Below are 7,136 nucleotides of genomic sequence, written 5' to 3' on the forward strand. Positions count from 1 at the left end.
ACTCGGAGCCTGGAAGGTGGTCGGGAGCAGGGAGGTGGGCGGCTCAACGCAGGAGCGCCCCCTACTGGCCCGCCACACTAGGTACCTTATGAGCTCTTGGAGTCATACTAGTCTTATAGGCAGTGAAACCAGCAGCCAAATGTCCCTTGATAACTTTCCTTTGCAGGAGCTCCTACTCCTGGTAGTTAACAAAGAATGAACCCCTGCCAGCTCCAGCCTTGGGCTTATATGCTCCCAGGGCCTTGCTTCCTTGCAGTAAGCTGACCACCTGCAGGTGCTGGCTAATTACCTCATTAGCCTGTTGCTCAGGCTACCTGCAGCTGTGGTGCTCTGCCTAACCTGGTTAGGTTAGGCAGAGCACCACCTGGCTAGGCTGCTTCTACTCTTAAAAGGAGCAGGCACCTCATAGTGCCCTGCAACAATCTCCTAGAGCATTCTTGCAAGCAAGCTAAGGATGTATTGGTTAGATGAATGGTGGATAGAAAGCTGCCTGGATCATCAGACTCAATGGGTAGTGATCAATGGCTCAATGTCTACTTGCCAGATGGTATCAAGTGGAGTGACCCAGAGATTTGTCATGGGGTCAGTTTTGTTCAATATTTTCATTAACAATTTGGAAGATGAGATGGAGTGCACCCTCATCAAGTTTGCAGATGACAACAAACCTGGTGGAGTAGTAGATAACCTGGAGGACAGGGCTAAGATTCAGAGAGACCTTGACAAATTGGAGGACTGGACCAAAAGGAAGCTCATGAGATTCAATAAGGACAAGTACAAAGTTCTGCAGTTAGGATGGAACAATCCCATGTTCTGCTACAGGCTTGGGGCTGCCTGGCTAAGCAGCAGCTCTTCAGAAAAGGACCTGGGGGTTACAGTGGACAAGAAGCTGAATATGAGTCAACAGGGTGCCCTTGTTGCCAAGAAGGCTAACAGCTTACTGCATTAGTAGGAGTGTTGCCAGTAGATCAATGGAATAATTCCCCTTTATTCTTCAGTGGTGAGGCCATATCTAGAGTACTGTGTCCAGTTTTGAGACTCCCACTACAGAAAGGATGTGGACAAGTTAGAGAGAGTCCAGCAGAGCAATGAGAATGGTTAGTGGACTGGGGCACATGACTTATGTGGACAGGCTGAGGGAACTGGGCTTCCTGGGCATCTTTAGACATGCTCCAGTGTTGGAGGGGGGGCTCAGGAGCCGCTCTAATTAAAGCACCTGCAGCATGTCATGTATTCAGTGTTCTGTGCTTCAAAATTATGGCGGGGGTGCTTCTGTGCTTCAAAATTATGGCGGGGGTGCTTTAACTAATGTTTGTTTGACAAGCTTGAGTTAAAGTGTCCCTGCTGCCTTTCTGAAGCATGGGAACACTGAATACATGTGATGCTGAGGCTGCTGGAGCATGATTGATTAATTGAACCTGCTATGATGTGTGCTAATTAGTATGCATTGGAACAAGCATTGGGCATGTGTGTAGGTGCCTATTTAGCCTGCAAAAGAAATGACTGAGGGTGTATTTGATAGCAGCCTTCAACTATCTGAAGGGTGGTTACAAAGGGGATGGAGCTAGACTGTTTTCAGTGGTAGCAGATGACAGACCAAGGAGCAATGGTCTCAAGTTGCAGTAAGGGAAGCTTAGGTTGGCTATTAGTAAAAACTTTCTCACTAGGAGGGTGGTGAAGCACTGGAACAGGTTACCCAGAGAGGTGGTGGAATTTCCATCTTTGGAGCTTTTTAAGACCTGGCTTGACAAAGCCCTGGCTGGAATGATCTAGTTGGGGATGGTTCTGCTTTGAGCAGGGGGCTGGACTAGATGACCTTCTGAGGTCTCTTCTAACACTAATTTTCTATAATTCTATGAATAGGTTTTCACTTTTGTTCTAAGACATTTTGATAATTCTACCAAGATATCAACAAACATAATAACATTTTTTGTATTTCCTCCAGAACACACATTCCATATCAGCTCTCAAGTTGAGTGACACCCAATCATTAGAACTGAAGATAGAAAAGTTACGTGAATAGACGGATTTCCTCTGGCAAATTACTTATTCTGAGGGCAAAGGATAATTGCTTAACAATTTGGGTATGTTATTCTCACTTGATTAACAATTTGTGGGTGTAGCTTTTCCATGACATATCATATATAATACACAAATGACATCCATGCCCCAACATTTTGCAAATTCATCTTCTATTTCAGATGAGTAAATCCAGTCTTATTTTTGCCCGCACAAGCTGCTGTGAAATCATAATAAGGAAACAGCATCCTTTGTGTTCCTCCTAAAAGCTTTAAAATATGATGACAAATTAGGTGTCATAAATACACCTTAGGTTATGTCTGCTTTGAACTGTTCTGTCTTTTGAAATTTCAAAGTGCTGGGCTTCTGAGGAAAAAGAGAAAGTTCTTTTTGACATAATGGGAGCAAGATATGTGTGTCATAGAAGAAAATGCTATATTTATGTCTTCTATCTATGTAATCTATCCATTGCTTTACAGATCTAAAGTCCTCCAAAGTGTGTCACAAATCCAGTAAATGCTCCTGCAAGCTGTATTTTGTGTTTGGTTCTGTAACTGAGCTGACAGATGTGAAAATACAAACAGTTATCTCAAGTGAATACATGTATATGCTGATGAGCTCTCATTTCTGAATTAATTTAAGCTTGAATTTTTTTGCCTGATGATGTGCTTTTTCTTACACTAATTCTACCTATTTTGCCTTACTCCAATTTGAAGTTCAACAAATATTAATGAGGAAAACTTTGTGATGCAGGACATTAGATACCATGTTAGAGCATGACCTTATACTCAGTCATCTCCCTGCAGAAGAAAAGAGAAGATAGAATTGAAAAAAATTAATTGAGTAATTTCATCCTTGCCATAACCTTAACCAACAGCAATTGGTTAACATCAGTGCTTCTTACATTGCCTGTTATTTCCCTGAAATCACTCATACTTATCTGATCCACTCAAAGCCATGTTGCCTTCCCCTGTAATGGCTTTCAGAAATAGGACTTTACCATTGCATATGCAAATCTTACAGCTGCATACAAAAGCCATATCTGTGCAAATGAACCAATGGAACATGCTGGTGGTCATGCACAACACAGTGCATTAGATTTATGCACAAAAATAATTTCTGGGCAATCCCAAAGCATGCAGCCAAATTTCAGAGGCACAGCCCACAACATACTAGTGCTTCTATAATTCTGTATGGAAGATGGTTTGAACTCTGGAAAGAAGGAATGTATATCAGCTATTTTTAAGATGCGTCTTCTCTGAAAAACCTTTACCAAAGTGATAATTTGCTTTAAGGAAAGTTATTTGGTCACTGATTACTGCTGTTGTTGTCCAGAAAGGATGGAAGTACAGGGCCCTGAGCCCAAGTCAGACCTTTTGAGGTAATTGTGGTTTATGAAATTATGGTTTGTACATAGGACATTGTGATTCAAAACTCATATGAGATTAGGGGAGACCTTATTCCACCCTAAGAGACAAGCCTGAAGCCTAAGATTTAGAAGGGATATGCTTAAAGAAACTAGCAGAAGTCAGAGCTTCTGTTTGTCTACTAATTGTAACAGTGAATCTGTTGCATGAATCATTGGATGTCACAAAAGTATGTAAAAACATTTTTTTAAAGAAAAAGCAGCAAGGAAATTATATTAGAAACAATGTGCATCTCTGGCAGGCCTTCCTTTTTGTCACTGCCCAACAAAAGGGAAATCTTGAATAGTCAGAATGACTTCCCTCCCAAAAAAGGATGTCTGATAAGTTCAGGAGAACTCTTCAGGCATGAGTGGCTGGAGAAAACGGGGATTAAGCCCAATGAGAGAAGTGCATGACTGGCTATATTGTATAGTAATTTAAAAGTCTTTCTTACAGAAAATGTTTGATTCAGGACCAACTTTTTTTTTATATTGAGAACCAAAGCAGAAAAAAGTGAATTCCTGTTTAAATTGAGCAGAAAGTAATTTCTGTCCATGAAGCAATTAACCACCAAGAAGATTTGGGCATGAGGCCAGATTCGTTCCTAAACATGAAATCCCAGTGGAATGCCTGGGAAAATGTAATTAAAGTGGGTTCCAGGAAGAACTGTGGGGCTGATATAGTTAGTCACCACTAAATGAGAGAGAGAGAGAGAGAGAGAGAGAGAGAGAGAGATCATATGTAAGTGTCTTACAACCATGGCATGCCAGAGTCTGGAATGAAAGCTGGATAGTTCAATGACCTTGCTACAATACAAGTAACATAGTAAGCAGATGACAACTAGCACCATTTCTAGTGATACTTCAATACCATGTTTTTTTTGTAAAATGTTTCCTGCCTTTTCTCAAAGGAAATATCATTATTATTGTACCAAAGCTCTTTATTTTATAAATTGTTATATTTTCTCAAAGTAAAATTATAAGTAGGAACTAGTCAACACCAGTAGAATCAGCAATCCCTCCTTAAATACACACCAGGTTCCAAAAGATTTGAGAATCAAAACATTTACCCAATGCACCACATAGTTTGAACAAACTATTTTACAGGAACAAAGAATAATTTTTAAAAATTTTTTGAATGCAGTTGTATTGAAGGATGGGGAAGTAGACTTGATAACATCAAGCAGCTGTTACTAAATCAACAACTGTATTGTGAAAGCATTGACATTTACCAGGCCCTTCAAGTAGGTTTGAATCACTTAATGAGCACAAAAATAAGAAAGGTTTCTATATCTGCCAGTACAGCTTCTCTCTACTTAGAAACGCAGTACAGTAAAAGCTTTCTTAACCAGCACTTTACAAGCTGGCATGCTCTATTAAGCGGCATGCCAGCTTGTAAGGTAAAAGTGAAACCGGAAGTGCCCACTGTGGCACGTCCGGATTCACTGAGCCCCCATGGCCTGGGGCAAAGCAGCCTGCACTGTTGAGCCCCCAGGGCATAGGACCGACCTCCCTGTCCCTCGGAGCCCACAGGAGGGGTGGCGATGCAGTGGGAGGTGCAGTGGCCTGAACAGGCAAAGACGCCTGTTCGGGCCTCTCAACTGGCATATTTTGTTATCTGGCACCCCCCATTCCCCATGGGTGCCAGACAACAAAGCTTTTGCTATATATAGAAAAACAATCCATAAGAAGTCTGTGGGACATGTACACAAATCAGCATTCACCCACAAGACCTAGAGTGCTACTTGGGATAATATAGTTGGGATGACATAATTTATTCCCTATTTCAAATACAGGGAAATGACAGTGGCGTTTCAGATACTGCTGTAAAGAACTGTAAGCAAGCAACTTCCTAATGACAATCAATTTAGGATGGTGTATAACTCAGAAGTCAGAACAGGCCTTTGCCTGAAATAGCTCAAGAGAAGAGTAGCATCTTAAAAGAGTCCTGGGACACCTGCATCTAAATTAACATATAATGAAGTATTACTTATCAGGTTTGTGATGAAAATTGCTGATCTACAAATGGTAATTGCACTGTTTATATTCTATTATAGTTCAGAGCTCTGGGCTAGGGACAGACATTCAAAAAAGCCTGAGCCTGGGTTAATTCAATCTTTGCAGGTTAATCTAACCTGGCTAGGCTGAACCAATTGGAAACTCGACAGACATTCTCTCTGGACTGAAGAAATTCAGGCACATGCTTGCAGTGGCTCAGGCTAGAAGCCAGGGGGTGTTACAGCAGCCCTCCTTTCCCTTCTGAAGAGAGTTGAGCTGAGTGGGGTGTGGCCAGGCTCTGCCAGGACTCTCTTATTAGGGAGGTTGCCTGCACAGTCCCAGGCTTTTCCCTGCTTGCTTCTCAAGGGATGAGAGTGTTGCCAGCCCCCAGTCCCAGGCTAGTACTGAGGCAAGCGGGTTGTGCAGTGCATGCATCTGTTGATGATATGGAGCTTTTCAATCTCCCTCCTTGCTTCTTTATACCATCTGCAGCAAACTGACAGGTAAGCAAGCAATCCAAAAGCTGATAAGAGTCTATATCACCCGATTAGCAAAATAATGGCCTCTCTCCATTAGTTCAAACTTCTTAAACAGTTTACTTGCTGATCTGTTGATTGGTACCAAAAGCCCTGTACTGTCTGTTGCCTGCCTGTTCCAGTGAAATTGGAGAGAGAAACGCACACAGACACATCTCAGCATTAGCTAGCATACCATATGTCTAGGGTCCCTGAGGCTGGGGTCTGTGCTGTGGGAGATGGGAGGGAGGGGGATTTCCTGCCTGAGCAGTGAGGCGGGGTAAGGCACGAGGAAGCCAGCAGACCCTGCTGTGCCTGCAAATCTCAGCCAGGGAGCAGAGGGGAGGGGCTAGCCCTGCTGTGGAGCAGAGAGCCCCATCCAGCCCAGAGAACATGCCAGGATGCTGAGGGACTCTGATTTAACTTAAACCAGCAAAGGGAATGGGACAGATATTGCATAAACTAGTTTGATCCAAATCAGTTAAGTCTGATACTACATTCAACCTGGTTTATCTCAAACCAGTTTCAGCCATCTTCAAACTGGTTTATGTGCACTGAACATCTGTTCTGTTACAGGTTTAAACTAGTTTCTGATCACTTAAACTTTGTTATGTGTAATATCTGTCCCTAGCCCTGAAGAGGACTTTTTAAAGTACATCTCATCATGGAAAAGAAGCAAGTCATCAGGCCATATGCTCTGAAGTTGAGCATGTGCATATATGTGTGTATGTGCATTTCTAGAGTTGAACATGCAGGCTTTGGATTAGTCTCCTCAGTTACCTACTGATTCACTGATGTATTTACTACCAGACTGTCATCTTCATATGAAGGTACTGCTACTAATTTCTATAGGCTCAAAAATGTGACCTTCTCATGGCAGCTATAGTATTCTCTCATCAAATTTCTTCGCACTCATAATTATCTAGTTAACCAATATCTGCAGGATTTTATTTCATTCAAGCAGAGCAGAATCAATACACAGTGCAGGCACGTCAAAAATGTTGCCTTTTTAGATCAAGGTGTCTAATCTTAGTTAGGGATTACATGAAACCTGGATATGGATTTAGATCTGAAGCTGTACAAAACAGCAGGGGTATAGATTTACTGTTCTAGTTTAAATTCATCAAGCATAGGTTGGCCCAGGTCACAATATTTGGGTCTATACCCAAACTTCCCCAAAGCTGAGAGGGAGAGAGGGAAAG

The 7,136-nt window shown here is 42.1% G+C and overlaps 1 protein-coding gene across 1 annotated transcript in view; it reads right to left on the minus strand.

Annotated features, from left to right (window-relative positions):
* LOC102379424 (ADAMTS-like protein 1) overlaps positions 1-7,136 on the minus strand; it is a gene marked incomplete at its 3' end in the record, with an annotated part of 697,172 nt that overhangs the window by 179,652 nt on the left and 510,384 nt on the right. The gene's annotated exons all lie outside the window — the stretch shown is intronic.

Source organism: Alligator sinensis, unplaced genomic scaffold, assembly GCF_000455745.1.
Source record: "Alligator sinensis unplaced genomic scaffold, ASM45574v1 scaffold917_1, whole genome shotgun sequence".
In the NCBI taxonomy this organism is placed as follows: domain Eukaryota; kingdom Metazoa; phylum Chordata; order Crocodylia; family Alligatoridae; genus Alligator; species Alligator sinensis.